General features: G+C 30.3%; 1 protein-coding gene across 2 annotated transcripts in view; it reads left to right on the plus strand.

Moving 5' to 3' along the window:
• The first annotated feature begins 1,681 nt into the window (after positions 1-1,681).
• LOC129905981 (lachesin) overlaps positions 1,682-24,295 on the plus strand; it is a 522,046-nt gene continuing 499,432 nt past the window's right edge. The window contains exon 1 of one of the 2 annotated variants that reach the window (XM_055981616.1): positions 1,682-2,006. The gene's annotated coding sequence lies outside the window, so the exon portion shown is untranslated. The other variant, XM_055981617.1, reaches the window with a different exon arrangement.

Consider the following 24,295-nt stretch of genomic DNA (forward strand, 5'->3'; position numbering starts at 1 on the left):
AAAAAAAATATTAAAAAACAACGGAAACACTTACAGTTATAAATGATACCTTTTTCAAAAGCTAGAATTGCACACTTAATTCTTATTTTTAAATCAAATTATTTTAATTAAATTTTCTCAAAAACTAGAAGGCATAGAAGCATATGGTTTTCATTATTTGATTAGAAATTAATTAAGGCAGCTTATTTCATCTATTTATTTCATATTTAATGTCACAGTCATGATAAAAATTGTATTCAATGTGTTTTTTCAAACTTTTTTTTCACAAATTTAGACTTTGAAATGGATTATTTCAAAAACCATTGATTCATTTAAAAATTAAAATTAAGTGCGCAATTCTGGCTTTTGAAAAACTAAGTGTTACCGTTGTTTTTTAATATTTTTTTCGTCATATTTTAGAAAATTGCCCCTCCCACCTAAACGGGAGGAGATAGACCCCCCCTCCCATAGAAAAAAATGCTTGTATTTGACTGTTATTATTTTTCACCGCCTTAGTTATATTATATATTATTTTTATGTCATACAAATTGGTTACACCGTTTCAGATAAACAAGCATTGAGTGGGCGTTACTGAGGGATCCATTCCCATAACTCTGGTTGTGCAAGAGGTCGAGGTCTCAAATTTGGATTTGGGTTTACTTACCAAACTTCCTAGAACTAAGAATTTTCCGTATCCATGAATTTTTTTCCTTTTGAAATCCTAAACTTACTGCACTAAAAACAGCTTGTATGAAAACCAAACATTTTTTGCATTTCTCATTTTCGTTCATGTTCAAAAATTTCAACTTTTCGAAAATTTTCTACTTAAAGGAAAAAACGATTTTTCTTGTTTAAGTTTTGAGTTCCTGGGGGGTCATGACCCCATGACCCATCAACCCCTCCTCCAGTTTACGCTACGTACTGTATGTATGCTACGATCTTTATAAAGAGTGTATGATATGGAGGGCGAATCTAAGTAGGTATGTATGCACCAAAATACAAATACAAATAAGTGTGCTATTGAAAGATTGAAACTAAACATCTAACAACCGAATTGAAAACACTTTTTTGATATGAATAATTATGGAAACAAAACCATGTTAGCTCTAAAATAGATACTCTATATATCATGTGAACTTATGTGTTATGGTTTTACAATTATCATATTCTCTATTACATATTTAGTATCGAAACTCACATGAAAACTTTAATAGGTATTAATAGTCGGATATTTGTTTTTCAACAACCAATATGTAAGCTTTTGTATTAATATAATGCTTACCATAAATTATGTATACCCACATATGTATATGTATAGATATACTTTTGAGTACTACACTATGGACTATAATATCAAAGCCTTAGCCGTTTGTCCTTACCACTAGTCGAAGCGAAGAAACGGTTACGGCAAACGAGTGACACTTTTACTTTACCGGTTTGATAATCATTTCGCCATCAAATCCAATCCAAATGGCGCATGTCCTTCGACGGGGAAAATCCAAATTAAATTAATTTGAAATAAGTTAAATTTCATATTATTGCTGAGAACGCAATTTTTCTTCTCGTGGTTCGTGGAACAATTGGCACATGGCAAGTGTGTGAATCTTCCACATGTACCTACACATCAATGACCGAAATGTTTTTTAAAGGAACCCACATGGTGGATTGTTTCCTTTTTACTTGTGGAACTTGTTTATTTTACTCCACCACATTCTGTGTACAAGTAACTTTCATCTTGAGGATAACTCATGTTTTTCTTACTTTCTTATTACTAAGCTATCTAATTTCATATCGTTGTTGATATTAAATAAACATTTTCAGTAATAAACAGAATTTCACGTGCTGCGGTTCGGTTTATCAGTCGTTATTTTGTTTTCCTTCTCAGTAAATGTGTTTTATGCTGGAAAAAAAAATCATTCTAGTGCTACTCATGAGTGTATATTTATTTGAAGATTGCAAGCATCTGAAAAAATGAATGAGAAAAAGAAATAAAGTTATTTTGAAAGCTTTTAAATACTACTCATAAGGTAAAGCCATTTTTGTTAATAAAATTACCCATATTAACACTAAATTGCAAAAATTGGTGGAGTTTCTGCATTTCTCCTCTCGCTGAAAGTTGATACAAAAAACTATACAGAAAATTGTTGCTTTGAGATATTCTTTTAATGAAATATAAAAGGACTTAAAATTCATCATATCGAATATGGTACAGGGAACAATTGTGATATAGAATGAAAACCGGTGATCTTTCTGCATCTAGAATAGTGTCAATTTTCAAAAAGTATGTTATTCAAATTACTTAATTTTAAATATATTGCAAAATATAAAGAGGCTTATACATAAAATTTTTTAAGTTCAATTTTAAACGACATGATCCTGATCAGATTTTCCCTACATAGTTTTTTACAAGTGGAAGTATCTAAGCATAGCAGTAAGGGTTCAGATATTTGTTAGTTTGTGCGGTCTGAAGAACTGAATTCTAAAATATAAATTACAAGTGTAATATGAATAAAAATAAGAATTTAACTTATAACTAATAGTTTATCGCCATTTAAACTTAATCATACTCAGCTCATTGGTAAGGTAGAGTGCCTTGTCCTGGCGGGCACATTAACAGTACTGAACTATGTTAGTAGAATAGTATTATACCTACACTCTATAACACTGTTAGCAAGTTTCGAGTCGAATGTCGGACACAAATTAAAATGGATCAAATCGTTCACAAAATATTTATAATTCATAATTTGAGAATAACGAGTCATGTAAAAATCATAAATTCGAGATTTATCGAAGTTTGTTTTAACTGGGAATGGGTAGGTGTTCTATGTGTCCAAATTCCCTGGTATGATCAAAATTCTGTAGGTAAAGATCAAACATTCTGTATGAACATAGGTGATTCTGTATCTTCTTTTCTGATTTCCTTAAATTCTGTTTTTCAAAATTCTTTAAGCTTCAGACACCCGCTTTAAAAAAATTCGCGAAAATAAAACAAAAGAATTAAAAATATTTTAAATTTTGTTCTCTTTAGGTTTGCTTATGTTCAAAAAATATTAACGTAGGTATATACAGTAAGATTGGTTTTAAAGAAGATTAGAATTATATAAGATAAAAAACTTGCGAAAATTTTAACTATTTTAATTTTTTATTTTTTCGGGGTCCCATTCGGAATTTTGTGTGTTTCGGAATTTTGGGCTTTCAGGATTTAAGATTTTCGGTTTTCGCGATTTCGACCCCAACCTATATTTCTCATTTTTAAAACATAATCAAATTATATTAAATGAAATGGGAGACGGACATGATACTGAAATTCTTAATCCTGAAAACCCAGAATCCCGAAAATCCTGAAAACCCAGAATTCCGAAAATCCAAAATCCCGAAACCCACAATAATTTTTTAAATTTTATTCTCTATTAGCTTTTATGTATAAGTACCTACTTACCATTTCACCGGAAATAATCCCAATCCCGATATCCCAAAAATAAAACAGAAAAAAAAATAATTGACATCAATTTATATTGTATGATATTCCGTTTAAAAATTTAATTGGGGGACGGACACAAAACCTTTTTATAATTTTTTTCTCTTTAAGCTAATATATAATTTTTTTTTATATATATGTACCATTTCACTGGAATTATTTCTCCGATGAATTTTTTTCTCGAAATCGAAATATCGAAAATTATATGAAACGAAAAATTTGCGCAAATTTTTCATTTTTTATAATTTATGGGCTTTCGAGATTTTGGATTTCGGGTTTTCTTTATTTTGTTTTTATGTAATTTTGGGCATTCGGGATTTCGGATAATGGCGATCTCGACCCCAACCGAAATAAAAAATAAAGAAAACTAAAAAAAAATGATTGCAAACAAAAATACTAAGCATTATTAAAATATTGAAAATATTGGCCTCATTTGGAATTTTTTGTTTTCGGGATTCTGGTTTTTCGGGATTTTGGATTTTTTGGGTTTTATATTTTCAGATTGAGCTTTGACCATTTCACCGAAAATATTTTTTCCAAAAATTTCTGAAAATTTTTCATTTTATAAAACTTTTCGGGATTTCGGAACATCATTAATTAACACAAATTTATATTGTACGATATTCCGTTAACAAAAATTAATTGGGAGACGAACACAATCTCAGAATTCCAAAAGTTCCAAATCCAGCAAACCCACAACCATTTTTTTTTTAATTTACCATTTCATCGGATTTATTCTTCGATGAATGTTTTTTTTCGGAAGACGGACACAGTCCCAAAAATCTTCTTTCAGATAATGAAAGCTTATAAAATTTCTTTCTACATACTCCAGAAGTTAGCAAAAAGTGCAATTGTTTATAACAAAATCAATTATTTATTAATAATTTGTTGTTTTTTTGAAAATTTTTTTTTAGTTAATTGTTGTGTATATAATTGGTAATATGTGTACCAAATTTCATTAATTTCTATGTTTTCATTACTGAGATACAGTCATTTTAAAAAAAGACGCATAAAATTTCATTTGTTTATAACTTTTAACAAAATTGAAATTTTTCAAAAATACTTTGGAATATTATTTTTGACATATAAATCTTCCAATATATGCAAAAAAAAGTATCAAATTCGAGAAGTCGGTTTTAGGTGGCCCACTTGAGAAAATTTGACTCAATACAATACAAGAAATATAGAAAAAGATTAGAAAAATGATTTCTGTATTTTGGACTTTCGTAATTCTTTGTTTTCGGTATTCTGGATTTTTGGGATTCTAAGTTTTCTAGATTCTGGGCTTACGGGATTCTGGGTTTTCTGGATTAAGAATTGAGATATATGGGTTGGGGTCAAAATCCGGAAAACCTTAAACCCAAAATTCCGCTGAAAATCCAAAACCCAGAAAACGCGATGTCCACAAAATCCTAAATCCTAAAAGCCCTTAATTCTGAGGATCTTAAATCCAGAAAAACCAAAATCCCGAAAAACCAGAATAGCGAAAGCACGAATCCCGACTAGGGTATTTTTTCGGAGATCCCGAATACCTACAATTAAAAAAAAAAAATTAAGAAAATTCCAAAATTCCAAAGCGCATAATCCCAAGAATCAAAGATCATCTAACTAGTAAAGATGTCGCACGTAGAACAAATTCCTGTGCTTGAAATTTTCTACCATCAGATTTTACCCATAAGTCCAAAACATGTATCCAAGAATTAAATTGTTGAGAAACATTTTAAAATTTTTCGATGACTGCGTAGAAAAGAGAGGGTTGATTTTTATAGATGAATTTATTTAATGGGAGGAAGCGAGATAGTAGTTAAATGTTGATACGAATAAGGAAAAGAATAAAAAAATACATTTGTCTGCGAGAATGTACTTATGAATTATTTTTTTTTCTTAAATTATTCAGGAAACTCATAACAACACATGATTCAAAATAATAATTTGAATAAGAATAATTTTAGATATATATATATGACAAGAGTGTATGAGCAAAATTGTCTGAAAATGAATTTCAACCCTCAAATTGTCAATAGGTCCAAATCATAATAAAGCAGAAATCCTTCGCAACATTAAAAAAAAATTCTTATAATGAGTGGGAAAGAGAGAGTTATTTTTAACACATTTCTTAAATGCGAAGGACCGAGATGTAAGTTGAATAGAAACAAAAATGAAAACAAAAAGGATCGTTTTGTCGTGTGGGTAATGGGTATATATTTTTTTTCACAACTGGATTGCTTCGCACAAGCAGGGCGAAGACGAGATGGCTAGTTTTAAAGATTGATGAAAAAAAGAAGAAAAACAACTTTTGCAAGTGACTGTGATGCGTTCTTTTATTCGACAATGTTAACTATTGTTAACAATAGTTAACTTTCATCGTTCCTAAATGAGAAAAAAGTTACAAAGTGTAACATCGTGACGTCACAACATCGTTCCTAAATCCAGTGTTGAAGTGTCAAATAGTTACATTTTGTTACTTTTTCCAACTCAGCTTCTGGACTTGAGTTTCAATGTTAATCTGTCAAACACAACTAAATGGGGAAGAGAGGGGATGATGTGAGAAGAGAATTTCTTGTTTGTTTCCATATTTGAAATTATTGAATGCATATTTTTGTTTCAATTTGCTTAGAATTCAATTAAAAAGAATTATTTCAGTACCAAATTAATTTTTTCTTGTTTATTCATTCATAAAATTAATCTCAAAAATTTTTCTTTTGACAGATCAACAAAATGTAACATTTAGTCGTTCCTAAATCAAAGTTAACATTTTGTAACAAAATGTAACAAAAACAAATACAACGATTTTTTTGACATAACAACAATAGTTAACTATATTCAATAAAAGAACGGACCACTGGTGTGCTGGTGGGTAGGTAGGTATACGTGTAAGCAGAAGAAGGTTGATAAGTTTTTTTTCTGATTTTAAATTTTTTTTCGATGGTAGTTAGATATTTAGGTATTTTTTTAAGTGGAGGGTGGTTTTCTATTTCCATATTTTTGTTTCCTTTTTGATTAATCGCAAGGCACAGGCGCATTGCTTTTAGGTGTAGGTACACACGTAATATGTAGGTAGGTAGTTTTTTTTTTTCCTTTGCGACAGCAATCGTCCTTGAAAAATGTAGTTCATTTTATTTTGGTTCAAACAAGTGGTAGGTATGTAGGTAGGTTTCTAATAGCCTTTGATCTTCTTAATTTGAATCTAGCAATAGAATAGCTCTAACGTGCAAAGTATTTGAGATATTGAATTTTGAACGTCGAAAACACTATTTTTGTGATGTTTTGGCATGGGAATATCTCAAAAACGTGATGTGATATAATTTTTTTGGATTTTGGATTCGAGTTCAGCGCACAAAAAACCATTGGAAAAATATACTTTTGATCTCTATAAAAACTATTTTTGACTAGTGAAACCGAACAAGGCAGTCGATTTTTTCTGTCCTGCTCGGTTCACTAGTCAAAAAAATTATAGAGATCAAAGTATATTTTTCTAATGTTTTTTGTGCGCTGAACTCGAATCCGAAATCAAAAAAATTATATCACATCACGTGTTTGAGATATTACCATGCCAAAACATCACAAAAATAGTGTTTTCGACGTTCAAAATTCAATATCTCAAAAACTTTGCACGTTAGAGCTATTCTATTGCTAGATTCAAATTAAGAAGATCAAAGGCCATTAGAAAAGTATAATTTGATTTCTATGGAAAATTATTTCTCCTCAATATTACTGTCATTTACGGAAAAATCAATCTTAAAAATGTTTTATTTGTTTTTTTCAATTTTTCTCAATATTTATTAAAACAAAAGTATAGTTTTTCCACACAATCTTAAAAAACAGGTTTTAATATAACTAATTGCATTCCAAACTTTTCAAAATTCCAAAATTTTTTCGGTAACTTTTTTGATTGAAAAATAGGCTATTTTTTCGAATTTAATTCGTCAAAAATCCAAAAATGAACATTTTGCTCAAAAAACATTTTAAATATATAGAAAACATAACGAAATAATTTTTAACGAAGTTTCCAACTATTTTTGTAAAAGATAAAAATAAAAAAATCGTATTTTTGCATTTTTTTTTCAATATTTTTGAGGTTATATAAAAAAATGGTTTGAGAAAAAGTTGTAGACATTTATACTATCTACAACTTTTGTATTTGACTTTTTTCGATAGGAGGTCTACTTTAGACAGAAATCGTATCGTAAAAAACCATGATTTTTGACACCCACCCCACTTTTTCGCCCACCCACCCCCTTTCCCCCAATTTGTTTGTGGGCAATTAATTTTTCCCCTTTCATATACCATTTATCCTAAATTTTCCAACCACCCATATGCTGCTTATAATTTTTTTATTTTCAAAAATTATTGGCACTGGTCTACTACCTACCTACCTACCTACCACTTGTTTGAATTTCTTTTTCCAACCAAAATAAAATGAACTACATTTTTCAAGGACGATTGCTGTCGCAAAGGAAAAAAAACCTACCTACCTACATATTACGTGTGTACCTACACCTAAAAGCAATGCGCCTGTGCCTTGCGATTAATCAAAAAGGAAACAAAAATATGGAAATAGAAAACCACCCTCCACTTAAAAAAATACCTAAATATCTAACTACCGAAAAAAAATTTAAAATCAGAAAAAAAAAACTTATCAACCTTCTTCTGCTTACACGTATACCTACCTACCCACCAGCACACCAGTCACTTGCAAAAGTTGTTTTTCTTCTTTTTTTCATCAATCTTTAAAACTAGCCATCTCGTCTTCGCCCTGCTTGTGCGAAGCAATCCAGTTGTGAAAAAAAATATATACCCATTACCCACACGACAAAACGATCCTTTTTGTTTTCATTTTTGTTTCTATTCAACTTACATCTCGGTCCTTCGCATTTAAGAAATGTGTTAAAAATAACTCTCTCTTTCCCACTCATTATAAGAACTTTTTTTTAATGTTGCGAAGGATTTCTGCTTTATTATGATTTGGACCTATTGACAATTTGAGGGTTGAAATTCATTTTCAGACAATTTTGCTCATACACTCTTGTCATATATATATCTAAAATTGTTCTTATTCAAATTATTATTTTGAATCATGTGTTGTTATGAGTTTCCTAAATAATTTAAGAAAAACAAATAATTCATAAGTACATTCTCGCAGACAAATGTATTTTTTTATTCTTTTCCTTATTCGTATCAACATTTAACTACTATCTCGCTTCCTCCCATTAAATAAATTCATCTATAAAAATCAACCCTCTCTTTTCTACGCAGTCATCGAAAAATTTTAAAATGTTTCTCAACAATTTAATTCTTGGATACATGTTTTGGACCTATGGGTAAAATCTGATGGTAGAAAATTTCAAGCACAGGAATTTGTTCTACGTGCGACATCTTTAAGGGCCCAACCCATAGAATCCGTTGCGTCCGTTGCGTCGAAGTTTTAAAATAAAATACACACGTTCTTATGGGAAGCGACCCATAAGCGACGGATCGGACGGAGACGGACTTCCCATAAGAACGTGTGTATTTTATCGAGCTGTCAGTTGAAAACTTCGACGGAACGGACGCAACGGATTCTATGGGTTGGGCCCTTTACTAGTTTTATGATCTTTGGCCGCACAGTGGGGAACCTTGTATGGGAAAGTGGAAAAAACTCCGTAAAATCTAAAGTACTGCACCGTTTTTGATAAAATTTTCAGGAATAATAGGAAATAAGAAGATAAATCAACACCAGTAATTTCCGCCCACTGCCCCACCCACTAAAGTGAAAAATGGCTATTTAAGTTGAAAAAACTCGAAAACTAGTACTTTTGCATGAAAATTAACGAAGACAATGTGACTTGCCGTAACCAAAATATACTTTTCTGAAGGTTTTTGGTGTGTTGAACTCGAATCCGAAGTCAGAAATAATTTATCAGCTCCTGTTTTTTGAAATATTACCGTTAGAAAATACAAAAAAAGTTTTTTTTTTTTACTATTTTTACAAAAAAAGTTTTATTTTTTACTATTTCTTATATATAAGGAAAATTGTCTGAACATATTTAGTAACGGTTTCTATTAAAACTGATTTCCTTCTTTCAAGACCTGTTTAAATTTTTTCGATATCTTTTTACCGCCTAAATATCTTGAGTTGTTTGGCATGTTATACCTACCATAGAAATTATACCGTCATTATCTCCTTTATTAGGGTAGGATGGTATAAGAGTGCGCGGTTGATAAGATGCTCAAAGCGATTTTCTACGGTTTGAAAGGGAATATAAGACTGAATGCACTTATTTTGGAAAGATCTAAACGAGTTTGATGTGCTGTCAAAATTTCATGCAAATGTGTTTGTAAACAGAGGTGCTAGTTAAGTTTAAGTTTTTTAGCACTTTATTTTCCAATTTTTCTTGCCAAACAAATTAAATTTTCCGCTTAACAACAAAAAATAACAATAAACAAAGTATGGGACATTGAATAGTCGACAAAAAGAAACATTTGAGGAACACGTAAGATGGTCATAAAGTGCATTGTGAAATACTTATATATTCTTCGATTACATGTCTGAACGTGTAGGAGTGCGCACCATGATGATGTATAAGAGTGCGCGGGTTATAAGAGCAGTAAATGCTATCCAAGGCTTAAAAATAACTGGTATTGTCCATATACCAGCAAACAAAAGCTAGAAAAAGCAATTCCAACCAAAAAGAAACCAAATACAAGTTTTTAAAAAAACAAGCGATTGAAAGTAACTAGGAAATATTGAAATTTTCTCGGAACCAGTAATCGAAGACTAAAGTGATTGTTCCTCATGCAAAGAGTGATGGGTTGAAAAATACTCTGTTTATTTAAAGATAGGCAGTTTTATTTGCGACTTTTGTGCGAACTTACACCTGTGCGCAGCTGCGCACTCTTACAAACTAAGCCGCGCACTCTTACACAATAGTATGTATATAAGAGTGCGCAAATGACCTAATGTGGTATTTTGTTTATAACTATTGAATTAATACATTTTTGTTACCAGTTTTAAGTTTTTGTCGTTGCTTTGATTATAAACTAAAAACTTTTTATAAAAAAAGTAGTTAAATTATTTTAGTTTTTGTTTTATTTTGTGTTTTGTCTAAAATGCGCACTCTTATACCACCTTACCCTATATATGAAGCCAAACCCACTTACTAGATTTTAAGATATCTCGGGAAATAAAAAATATATCGAAAAGATTTAAACAGGTCTTTAAAGAAGGAAAATAGTTATAATAGAAACCGTTATTAAATGTGTTCAAACAATATTTTTTATATAAAAAATAGGGTCAGAAATAGTAAAAAAAAAAAGTTTTTTTGCATTTTCTAACGTTAATATTTCAAAAACGTGAGCTGAATAATTTTTTCTGACTTCGGATTCGAGTTCAGCACATCGAAAAATTTCACAAAAGTTCATTTTTGTTTCAGCAACAAAAAAAAAATTATTTTAAAATGCATGTAATTTCAACTTCAAATGGTTCTAGAAGACTAATCCAGACGGTTCCGGATGAGATCTTTGCAGGGAATTCTTGCTTAACACTACAAGCCTACACTATCCACTATTGCTTGAAACACTAAAAGACTAAAATTAATAGCAAATTTTAAATGTTTTTTTTTAAATATAAGGATATTTTCAAAAACTAACGTCAGATTCGAATTCATGGCATCAAAATATTATAATCTGCATTTCTAGAAAATGCGTTTTTCACATTTGTTTAGCTTCAAATAACTCTTAAAAGTTAATAAGGACGAACTAGGATGAAATTTTTGGTGGTAAATGGTGCTGGGATTCTGCACTATCATATGATATGAGTTCGCCCACAGAGGCAAACAGAGGAAGTAGTAAAACCAATTTTTGAACTTAAAAATAAGTATTTACAAAAAAAAATGTTTGAAAAGTCAAAATTTAACTGATTTTATACCATTTAAAAAATACTCATGTTTATGTACATCAGTTTTCATAATTTTTCAAACTTTGAATACAAATTTTCATATCTAGAAATTTTTTTTGATGTTTTTGGGCTTAAAATGTAGCTTAGATTATAAAAATTGTTTATGGATTTTTCAAAAAAAAATTTAAACCATTATACCTACCAACGTACGAAAAATACTTTAAATACCAAACATACGAAACGTATCAAATACATGAAATATACGAAATGTACGAAACATACGAAGCATGCGAAAGTAACGAAAATAACGAAACATGCGAAACACACGAAACATACGAAATATACGAGATATACGAAAAATGCGAAACAAACGAAAGTAACGAGTAACGATATTATTGATGCGGGTACTAGTATCAAAAGTAACATATACATGCGGGTACTCATTTTGTCGTTACTTTACAGCCCTACCATACATCCCCATCGTCTTGGATGAATTTGTAGTAAACTCGTGCGACGGTTTTCTGTGCACGGGCTATTTTCTTTTTTCTTTTGTATCTGTTCTGCTCCGTTATTGTATAGCTTCATAGATGAAAAATACAATGTATAAGATCGAATTTCGTGAAAAGAGCAATGCACGAGAGTTTGGAATATAGTTTTGTTTTTAGTTGTAGGAACAATAAGGGCATTCAAAAATATCGCTTTCGCTTTAGACTGGGTTCCTTTCATCGACAAACTATACCAAGACTGGAAACTTTCGAACGTCTTACCCCCAGAACCCTTTTGTGTACAGTGTTGTCTGTGAATATATGTGAAAGCCACCACGTTGGTAAATGACGTTAACACGCACACATTTATAGATTCACGACATTCACCACACATCCAACACGAACACAAGGATAGATTGACGACATTCACCACACCTCGCAGCTTGTAGGCAAACGTCATTCGACCGCTCAGTTTCCAGTCTTGGTATTTTTTGTTTATGGTTTTCAGTCTCTTTGTGAGATCTCCATCGCACTCACGCGTGCGGGGTGATATACGAATGGATGTAGGTATTCATAGACCTTCATATGGATATGGTGTTTGTGGACGAAAACTGGTTTTAGTCCAGTCATTTTAGTTTAAACTAAAAATTAGTTTAAATTAACAAAATATGAAAATAAAAAAACTAAAATATAAACAAAAAATATGAACAAATCATTAAACTTTATTGTTCGTTACACTTTTGCATTTTTTTTTTTGCTTGGCTAAAAACGCATATTACCAGAGACCAGAAATAACAGTCAATTTTTATTTTCAATCGGTTTCTCTCTGAGAGTTACCACACTACTTTAAACAGTTTCGGTTAAGGTTTGAGATTTATTTTTAAAAATCGAAAATATCTTTTAATTTTATAAATATCTCTCAATGGTTGAGATTTTTACAAAAAAATAAATGGAAAAGGTCAACCTTTAACCGTTTTCGCTGAAAATAAATCAAAAATGGTCAATTCAAAGGAAAATGTCGAATATGTCAAGAATGTCTTTATATTGCAAAAATAATTATGAAAAAGATGTTTTTTCTAAGTTTATGTATTAAATAATGTATGAACTAAATAGACTCTCAAAGTTCCTTAGACCCAAGATTATATCTCTTTTCGTTTAAAGTAAAATCTAAAGATGAAAATGTGTTTTCCACTGTGATTTGAGTCACTGGGACGACAAGCACAACCAATGCAATTTCGAATATTTCAGGAGACCGATGTTTTAATATCTAGGTCAAAGCGTTCAGCTTCCAGAAGCGTTTTCGCCCGCCCAACTTCAAACGGCTATATTTCGGAATTTTGAAAAAATGAAAATGACTCCAAAAGATGGCGGGGACTCTAATCTACATTTGGGTACAACTCCCATCCCTGTAGGTGCACGCGTTCTCAAACCGGGAGAAATTAAAGGTAAAAAAAAAGTTAAGCCCGATTCTGAAAAAAATAGGCATGATGTGGCGGTTTAACATGGAAGATGATTTTTTAAAAATCTGACAGTGTGCAAAGTGTAGGCCCATGACACAAGCTATCATTTGGCATCACTCCCAAAAATTGCTGTCTAGCGGTTTAGCTTCCAGGAGCGTTCAAAGATTCGGGGATTTTTCGAAAAAAAATTTACCTTAACTTTCAAACGCGATTTTCTCGGAATTTTGAAAAAAATCCAAAAACCCGATTATACCACTATCGGGTAGCTGAGAATATAAGCTTTCATATGGCACCACTCCCATGTCTCTAGGAGTTGATACATTTGCAGATGAGATTTATTTTTTTTCTCTCAGCGATAAATCTCACTGGTCGACCGAAACATACAAAAATACAAAATAAAAGTTTCTCTCAGACCTTGACCGAAATTTTTCTTTTTTAAAAATAAAGGTTTTTTTATGACCTTTATTGAAAATGGCGACAAATAAGAGTTATTAAGGAACCTTTCAAAAGGTTGAGATTTATTTCTGATCTCTGCATATTACACAAGTTGACTTTGTTTAATGAAAATAAAACAGTTTCAATATTGTATGCCAAATTTGGTAGTTATACGATGTGAAATAACTTAGTTCTTGTTGAAAACTCTTTAAACCTATATCGTTTGCAATTTTTTTGCTCGCAACTGTAAATGCTCATACATACAAATCGTGGATATGTAAAGTTATGATTTTTTTTTTCAAAGAAGTTTAATGAGTTAGGGTTTTCAGTTTTGATAAATAAAATAATATAGATATTGAAGCAAATTACAAAATGCACACTCAACACAAAAACCGCTATATTGTAATTACAAAATTTGGGTTAGTTAAAATTTTTTTTAAAAAACCATTACCAATTTCTTCTCACTATTTATTAAATAAACACATACATAGTGTTACTGGTATAATAATATACCTAAACCACAAATAATTATATACAGATGTCTCATCTTCATAGAAAAAAGTGACATATGAAACTGGAAATCACCACTTTGAAGAGCTTTTAAAAAAGCTCTTTTCAATGAAAAATTTGAGAAAATTTAAAATGCTTTTTTTTCTCTTTGGAATTTCTTTATTCTCTGATTCTCTTTTACGTGGTATTTGAGAGTGAGTATCATTATCATGTGTTTTCACGGCTCTCGCTCAGACAGAGCGAGAAGATCTTTTTGTATGGATAGAAAAGAAAAATAAAATCATGGGCATAACGGTCTTGACTCTTGAGTTGGAATCGTTTTCGTTATTTTTCTGTATCTCTGAATTTTTTTCTTGTATTCTTGTTGTGTTTTTGCATTGCAAAATCGCGCTTTAACTGTTTCTTTTTTAAGGCGGGATTTTTGGAAGGAAAATAGAATTGTGTGTGTGCAGATGGATTGTGGACGTATTTAAAAAAAAAACAACCTGAACAATAAATGCATTTTTTTCTCATATAGGTATTTTTTTGGTAAGGAAGGTTGGGATGAGGAATAAAAATATGAGTTGATCTGTGGTGTTGCAATATTTTTGTCAATTCAAAAAATGGAAAGGCTAATAGAAAATAGTCGCATTTGAAGTAAAAGAGAACCAAAGAAAATAAAACTCAGATACGATTACAACTCGAGACCGTTGTGCACATATTTTTTTTTTCTTTCTGTCCATAGAAATAGACCTTGTGGCTCGAGTATCGAGTCGTCCTGACGCACGTTTTTTATTTATTTCTATCAACGGTTGACGCTGGTCAGTCTGGCTCGACGAGAAAGGTTCATAAAAAAAACAACAACAAAACCTACTCAGTAGTGCAGTACCTACTCACAAAAGATCTTTTAGAAGAGAAAGAAAGAATAAGGAATATGTGCTTGTACATATTTGGGTTGTTTTTTTTTTTGTTTTTTTTGTTTTCCAATTCAGTTTTGTTTTTGTTTCTTTGGATGGCGGGATTAAGTAATTGTGTTTAGGTATGCAAAAGGAGTGTGAATGCTTTTTAAGAAAGTAGGTATAGGTAGGTAGGTACCTAATCAATGAATGAAATTTTGTTCTTTAATATTTTTTCATGGGATAGGTTAGGGTTAGGAATAAGCAAATGAAATCTGGTTTTGGGATATTTTTTGGAAATCAAGAAAAAAAGAATACATGCACAGTTTCATTTTTTAGCGCATTGATTTGGTTTTTATTTATTTTTTTTTTTGTCTTCTTTAACTGGGGTATGAAATCATGGGTATCTAAGTAGGTAGGTGAAACAAGTAAGTACCTACATGGTAACATATCTGCTACACTTTGTCTTTAATTTTGATCAAGTTGAGTTAGTAGGTAGGTAGGTACATACAGTTGTGTTCAAAATAATAGTAGTGGCTGCATCAAAAAAACATTTTTTATAATTACGGTGCTTCTACGGTTAAAAATTTAGTTTCTTTGATGTCAAAGTTTGTAACGGTCAATTACTGATAAATGTATCATAGTTTCAAAATGAAAAAGAAGGTTCCAAATAATTTTTCATTGACTTTTGGTTGTTCTTTCTAATTTGACCTGTTCAAAATAATAGTAGTTAAAGTTATTTTTGAAGAATTTAAAAGCGGTTTATAATATAGAATATTTATTTTTGGTTTAAAAGTAAGTACTCATATAATATGAACAATTTTTCAACAAAAAACGATTTGTTTCGGTTTTAATCTATTTAAAGTTCGAAGAGCAAAACACTGCAGTTCGGATAACGGAAACTTTTACGAAAGCTGCTTGAAGAAGGGAAAACCTACTTGGAAATTCAAGGTTATATAAGGATGCTCCCCTACAATGGTAGCCAATGCAATAAACTCAACGAAAAACCCGAAACGTGCGGTAGAAAAAGAAAAAAGACCGTCGTAGATGACAGGCGTATTGTCCAGATGAGCAAAGTTGAGCCTTCTGCATCGTCGTTTCAAATCCAGAAGGCTTTAAGCCTGGATTGCAGTGCAGTGAACATTCGGAGGCGACTGTTAGAGACTAATTTGTACGCTTGAAGTTCACATAAAGTACCGCTGTTAACAAAGAAATATGTTAAAATACTAAAATTTTCGACCCTCCATGTTTAACTTTTTCCGTCGTATACTTTGGAACATATTCCGTATTGGGTGGACGTCGGACGTATTCTGGAGATCCAGTACCACCAAAGAGGACAAATTTGCTCGCATCAGTAAACAATATGTTACGCTATTACTTCGCTGGCCAGTTTATGTAATCTTTTACAAACTGGATACGCTTTTTAACATGTTTCACAGAACTTTTCGTGGACTTCAAGCGTACAAATTAGTCTCTAACAGTCGCCTCCGAATGTTCACTGCACTGCAATCCAGGCTTAAAGCCTTCTGGATTCGAAACGACGATGCTGAAGGCTCAGCTTTGCTCATCTGGACAGTACGCCTGTCATCTACGACGGTCTTTTTTCTTTTTCTACCGCGCGTTTGGGGTTTTTCGTTGAGTTTATTGCATTGGCTACCATTGCAGGGGAGCATCCTCATAAGACCTTGAATTTCCAAGTAGGTTTTCCTTTCTTCAAGCAGCTTTCGTAAAAGTTTCCGCTATCCGAACTGAAGTGTTTTGCACTTCGAACTTTAAATAGATTAAAACCGAAACAAATCGTTTTTTGTTGAAAAATTGTTCCTATTATATGAGTACTTACTTTTAAACCAAAAATAAATATTCTATGTTATAAACCGCTTTTAAATTCTTCAAAAATAACTTTAACTACTATTATTTTGAACAGGTCAAATTAGAAAGAACAACCAAAAGTCAATGAAAAATTATTTGGAACCTTCTTTTTCATTTTAAAACTATGATACATTTATTAGTAATTGACCGTTACAAACTTTGACATCAAAGAAACTAAATTTTTAACCGTAGAAGCACCGTAATTATAAAAAATGTTATTTTGATGCAGGCACTACTATTATTTTGAACACAGCTGTATGTACCTATGTCGAACAAATAGTAACTATGTACCTACAAACGTTATTTAACGTAGGTAGAACATAGGTACCTATACTTACACAAATAAATTCATTTAAACCGTAGTCAGTCAGATATGTTTGTAATTATATTATGTAGGTATGTAGCAGATACTACGTATCTCATTGGTGTAGGTACATTATAATAGGCAGGTTTATGAAATTAAACTAGTTTTTATCAACTTTTGATTTTGATCAACTAGGTACCTATCTACCTACGATTTTTATTCACAAAACAGAACATAAAAATTTATTTTACAAAAGAAATTATAAATTGTAGGTATAAAATAACAACACAGGGATTTTTCGGGGTCCATAGCTAGAATCATGTAGAAAAAAAAATATTTGAAAATAAAGATAATTTATTGACCAATTTAGAGTTAATAATCGAAAAAGTGGAGAAGAATAAAATCTTGTTTTCCTTTGGCTTTTTTGAAAAACAAGATGGCCAAAGAAAAACAAGATTTTATTCTTCTCCACTTTTTCGAAAAAATGATTTAGTTACTTCACTAATCAAATTAATTCAGATGATAATTTAATACAACATTTATTGATTTTGTATCAGCTACTAAGTACATTAATCAACAATATTTATTTCGCGCATTATTCTTTTATTATATACATACAAGAGTGATTTACATAATTGAATATGAATTAATTTTTTTTTTCAAAAAATGAAACATAACTTAGTTTTTAAATATTCTGCTCTTAGCCTATTTCATTTAAAGTGTTTAATGTTATGGTATTTACCTTATTCACATTAAATGAAATAGTTTCCAGGGGACACGATCGTGGACGTGGCAGAATGTCGTCCCCCACCCGCCCTACCTCCATCTTATTTTAAATAGTGAATCCAATTTTAATACATACTTTTTCGTTTTAATTATTTTATGTGTTCATTAAATTTTGAAGCTTTTTATTTTTCGGTTTTTTAGTTTTACAAAGATTCTTATCTAGTGTCCATTTACAATTCTTCCACAGTAAAACAATAATTAAAAAGTTTGCGGTATCAAGTCGGTGCGTGTAACAATCATCAGTACTTTTAAACCAGTCAGGAAAATTAATATTTGTTGCTTCAATGCATTTTTGTAAGATATTCTGGCGTATATTGGATGTGAATGCATTTTCTTTAAAGTATTTTGAAAATACTTCTACATGTGTGCGCGATATTTGGAAGTATTTTTCAGAAGGCCATAAAAGCAGAGGTTTTATCCTTTGAGCTATCATATTCTTTCAGTTTTAATAGAACCTCTGTTATATGAATTGTAGATTTATCTTTTGAGACTTCCTGAATGCACTTTTGACAAACACTACGCATTTTGCTAAACGTTTTGAAATAACAATACCCTGCAAAATACCTCGTTGCTATATCGCATGTTTCTGGAATTATTATCATAATATCGTTTTGTTCTTGCTGATCATTTATTGGTACGATTTCATCTATTACATAATGCTCAGATTCATTTATGTCACTGTTTTCTAAATCATCATTAAGTACAGGCATGCTTTCGACTTCTGTGTCTGTTATTGCCTTCCAATCTAGCTCAAGATATTCTGAATCATCTTCTTCGCAATTGGAAAACTTGGAATTAAATAAAAATTTTAAAGAAATTACTTTTGCAAGCAATGAATTAAATTCGGATACCGTTGGATTATTTTTGTTGAAGTTTCTTGCTCTTATTTTGCCGAATAGGTTTTCAAGTGGATCTTGATTACATTTATTAATATTAATGTATTTTATATCTTCATGATCTGCGAACAATTCATTACGCATACATAAAACACTCCTAATTGTTGTAACTAGGCCTTCAAAGCAAAAGGCTCTACTTCGTGCGTTTGTAAGCTCAATATTTTTAATATAGATTGTCATATCTTTTAAAAAATCTATGTTTTCATTATTGCAAGAGAGTGCTGGTTATCCTATAAGAAGATCAAACAATTTATTTATTTTGTTTATAAAAGCGGCTGTTGGAGATGCATATTTTATTAATTGTTCTGGAAATTTATTTAATGCTATAAGTGCCTCAATCCCACAAGCAACTGATCGACTTAGTGTCTGTGCAGCCATGGCAACATTCATTTTTTGGAAATCTGTTGGATCAATGTGGGAAGAAGTTAATTTAGCACACATTTTTGTTGTGTTGTTTTTTTCAGCATTGTATACAAATTCAATAATTTTCCAGCTTATTGATCCATCTGATGTCACTAAGTCATACTTTAATAAGTTATTTCTTACACTTTTTATTAGGTGTGGCATATCATACGTTGCGCATATTTTTTTTCCTTTATAGTTAAATTGAAAGTTTTCTAAATTAATACTCAGTTGCTTTTATAATTTTCGGTTCGTAGGACCTTGATCACAACATATTGCTCTTACATTGAGATTCAGATGATTGCATATCTCCAAGCAGTTTTTTACTTCTTTTTCAAGTTCTTCTGTAGGAATATTTGATGGACAAGCGACGTGGTAGAGGACTTGTTTAAATTTTCCGCAAACGCTCCGAATCATGAAAACGCAAACAGACTTAGCGCATTCGCTTTTTCGGATACCCCTGCCGTAATCAACAAAGCCCTCTACTATGTCTTTATACTTATTGTAGGTAAGATTAGATTGAATACTCATTTCATCGAAAATTAATACAACTTCTCTGTCTTTCGGTGCCAGGTCCTTTGTCACGTTCCTAATTTCTTGAAGAACACTTGAATTCATACCAGGAGATAAGCTTTTGATCTAAATCCATCTATGCAATGAAGAAGCATGTGGTAGGTGTAATTTTAGATGATCTCTTAAAAAGTTATACCCCGAAGCGGATCGGAAAAATATACATTGACATATCCATTTTTCATCTTCTTTATATGGTTCTTTTCCTTGAGATAAGATTAGTTTCGCAAATGTTTTTGTATTTTGATTCAATTCTTTATCTGCATCAATTTTTTTGCAAATACTTTGTTTTTGAGCTGCTTGCAAGGTTTTTTTGTCTTCTTTTAACCGATATACTTTTCGCGAAATTCTAGCGTTCAATTTTTTATATTTTTGGACTTTCGTCTTCAATATTTTATTTTCTTTTTTGAGGCAATTCATTTTCTTAATGTAATAAGATTGTTTTATGGAATTTTTTTCGCAGCTTGAACACATAACGGGTATCTCATCGGAATTTCTGTCGTTTACATAAGAATTTGTTAAAATTTGAATTTCGTTTAGATTTTCTGTCTCTGCTTATACAACTGCTAAATTTGTTGTATTTCTTGGGGTCAAATAGTTGATTTTTGCATTTTCTGGATTAAAATAAAATTCATTTATATCGCTTGATTCACTACACTCTCTTTCCCTCAAATCATTTTCTTTTAAGAAAAGTGTTGGCTTACATTTTTGACGTAGCTTTTGTTTGCCTATAGAAGTTGATTCAAAATGAAGACTGCAAATATATGGCTTTTTTAGATTCTGAACTCTTTGTTGACACTTTTTTTCGAGCACCGTCAACCACTCATTATATTTGTTCGTGTCCTTTTTTGGAAAGCGGAACAATTTTCTCTCTTCGCTTGTTTTCGAATTGCAATGTGTTATAACACATCTAGTTCTTTTCCAAGACATTTTTAAATAGAATGTACCTGTATAAAACTAAAAAATATATAAAAATAAAATACAAAAGTTACCTTCCTCTTTCTTTCTTGAAAATCAAGTCTTATAATCAGGAAAAGAAAGGATTTCATTCACTTTCTTCAAACCTTTATGCTAACCATATTATTTGGAAAAAAAATAAAATATATGTTAATTTTGTTATTCTTTATTGAAGGAATTTAATATTAAACAATTAGAAGGCAATCAGGCTTATCACGGATTCCATTCGCATCGGAAATTTTCTACGATTCCCCAAAGAATAATCACAGAATTCGTTCGTAATGGAAAATTTCATACAAATCCACGATCGGATTTTGTGAATGTTTTTTCGTGAATATTGGCAAATTTTTGATACGAATAGAAGAATGAAAACGTAGGTCAGGCAAAATTTGTAATTCCTCAGAAACATCTCGGATTAAGATGATTTTTTTTTATATCTTACATATGTTTATTTATTACATCAAAAAATTTTTGAAATGGAGCAATATTATTGGCATTGTGAAAAAAAAATTTATATATGTCGTACAAAAGACACAAAAAATTGATTTTTGATCAAAATGTTTCCGTATATTATAATATTATTTTTTCCATTTTTTTTTTTTTTTTGAAAAGTGGCACTCCTGCTTAAAGAAGTTGGGGTATTTAATTGTTTAACAGAATAGAAGGTCCTTACTATGCGATACTCAAAAGGTTTCTGATTTATTAAAGATACAAAAAAGTAAAATGTTGAAAAAAGCATCGAAATCGGAAGTGTTTCTAGGGTCTTCGAAGGGAAAACTTCATTTGTCTAATTTAAAAGAAGTGATCACATGTTTTCAGAACAACTTTTAAATTTACAAATCGTCGGTCTCATAAGAAAACCTCGTAACTCCACTTATTTTCAAATATGACTTTTGAATGCCATTCTTTAGAAAATATGTCAGCGGAGCAACCCAGAAAATTTGGGGTCATTCCGAAAACTCTAAATAGACTTAAATTCAAATTTTGCACAGCGCGTTTCTTCCCAACTGCTCTGTTGTTTGTTTACTCTTTCGTCTCTCTGGGAGTTACGAAGTTTTCTCATGAGACCAACGATATATGAAATTTAAGTAAGAAAACACATAACATCATCGAATTTTTTCTTAACTTACTTTGAAAAGAATGTAGCTACCTATTACAAAAGAAAAAAATGTATATGTACATAATATAGATAAAGAAATTGTAGATATGTATATTTTGAAAAATAAAATAATAATCAGAACAAATGAAAACCATTTGGTAGTTTACACGAACATTTGAGTCAATTAAGGTTAAGAGCTAAAAAAAAACAGACTAAACTGCAGATTTGAAAGTTTATCTTCGATTACAATAATTTTTGTAAAATATATGATTTTATAAAGGAGTTCCTCAGGTTCATAATTTAAGTTTAAAATTATTTGTAACTTATTTTTAAAATAACTTTAAACTTTTAATTTTTCTTTGATTCATCTAAAATTTAAACGGTATTAATAAATAAAATATTCAAATATTCAAAAGAATTTGACTTTGCTCATAAAAAAGTGATTAAAGTTTTATTTAATCTCAAGTTCGAACCCTCATAACAGAAAAACAGTTTGATGAATAAGTCTGAAACTTTGCAGATTAATTTCAGGTGTATTAAGCTTCAATATTTAATATATATAAAATAGTTATAAAATAGCGGCATATTTTCAAAAAATAAGTAAAAAGGTCTATTTTGATAGCTTTATTAAAGTAAACTTTTCTTTGTAGAGAATTAAATGGGGTATTTAAATGTATACTTGATTTTTTTTTAAAGTGATTCGTTGTTTAGGTATCTAGTCAAAGTATGGTTTTGGGTTTGATGACTGATTTTGGAGTCTAAGAACTCGAAGAATTTAGAAACAAAAAATATTGAAGCTATATACATAGCCTTTCTAAAAATAATAATCATTTTATCAGAAAAAAATTTCCCACTTAAAAAAAAAGAAAAGAAAATATTTTGTACTAAAATTCTAAAACATGCTTTTTGTTTTGTCATGATACGATAATTTTTTACTGAGATACAGCTTATCGAAAATCACTAAAAAAAACAAGAATTTTTTGTCTTCCTTTAATTTTTTGTGCTAGTGTATTTTATAAATATTCTGATGCATATTCTTTTGCTTTAGGAAAAATGTCAAAAAAATTCGAAAAACCATATCTCGAAAACCTATCAATACGCTCGTATCTGTGCGATAAGTACTTACCTAAAAATAAAACAAAAAATTGTTTTACACTATTTTTACTGTAATTAAATTAATCGTCAAAAATATACGAATTTAATAATAAACTAGCAGTAATGTTCAAGGTATCTATCCTTAAACTTTTGTTTTCATTAATTTTAAATCTATAACAAATGATTTATAAAATTTTATTTATCATAGAGTTCCAAAATCCGACCGAATTTTCTTTTTACGGAATGTATAAGACAAAAAACTAAATGCACTTATAATTAATTTTAAGTTTTCTTATGGATTGTTGTAAAAGGCAAAAGTACTTACCTACTCCTTAAAAAACAAGAAGAATAAATACATTTTAAATAAATTTTGTTGTTTTTATACATAAATCAAGTAGTTGGTAGTGCAAAAAAAATCTCTATCCATTCTTAAGAAATAAAAAAAAACTTAAAATATTATAATAAAATTTCTTTTAAAGTTACAAAATTATCTCGTTAAAATGGTTTTTAGCTGCAAACCAAGTAGGTATGCCATTTAATTTCTTGTAAAACGAAGAATTTTTAGAAAAAAAATTTGAAAATCGAGACGTTTTTCTAGCCATTTTTTTATAAATAAACAAAAATTGAACTTTTTTAAAAATCCAAAAATTATATTTGGAAAATGTTCCTTATTTTTCATATAAGAGATCCGTTTTTGCATAAATATAAATATAATAATAACAGTTCAAAGTACAATGGTCGGAAAAAGTATTTTGACAAAATGAACATTTTTCTAACTGATGAGAATAATCTGTAACGGTTAAACATAAAATAAGGAAGTTGACGGTTATTTATTAAGTATATTATGGTGAATCTTACGATGGTCAATGTCAGTCATATAGTTGGTATTATGCTTCGTGGCTGCATTTTTTGTATAAAAAGTATTAATTTTTGAGGGAAAAAAGTATTTTGACAAACGTTCTTTTCCAACGTTGGTAAGGTAAGGCAATGCATTTTACGTGTTTCAAGCACGTATACAACTGACAGACTTGTTAAGGCCCCGATTTGTAAAAAATTGGGCAAAACGGCGGAACTTAACATTGAAATTAGTGCATCTTCTGTTGCAAGTCATAACTTCTGTGTGTCTGTTAAAAAATCTGTGGAGAACTGAATTTATCGCGGGAAACTAAAAATTACCAAATATACAAACACAAAAATATAATTATACTATTCAAAATTT

The sequence above is a fragment of the Episyrphus balteatus genome, chromosome 1 (genome assembly GCF_945859705.1).
Source record: "Episyrphus balteatus chromosome 1, idEpiBalt1.1, whole genome shotgun sequence".
In the NCBI taxonomy this organism is placed as follows: Eukaryota; Metazoa; Arthropoda; class Insecta; order Diptera; family Syrphidae; genus Episyrphus; species Episyrphus balteatus.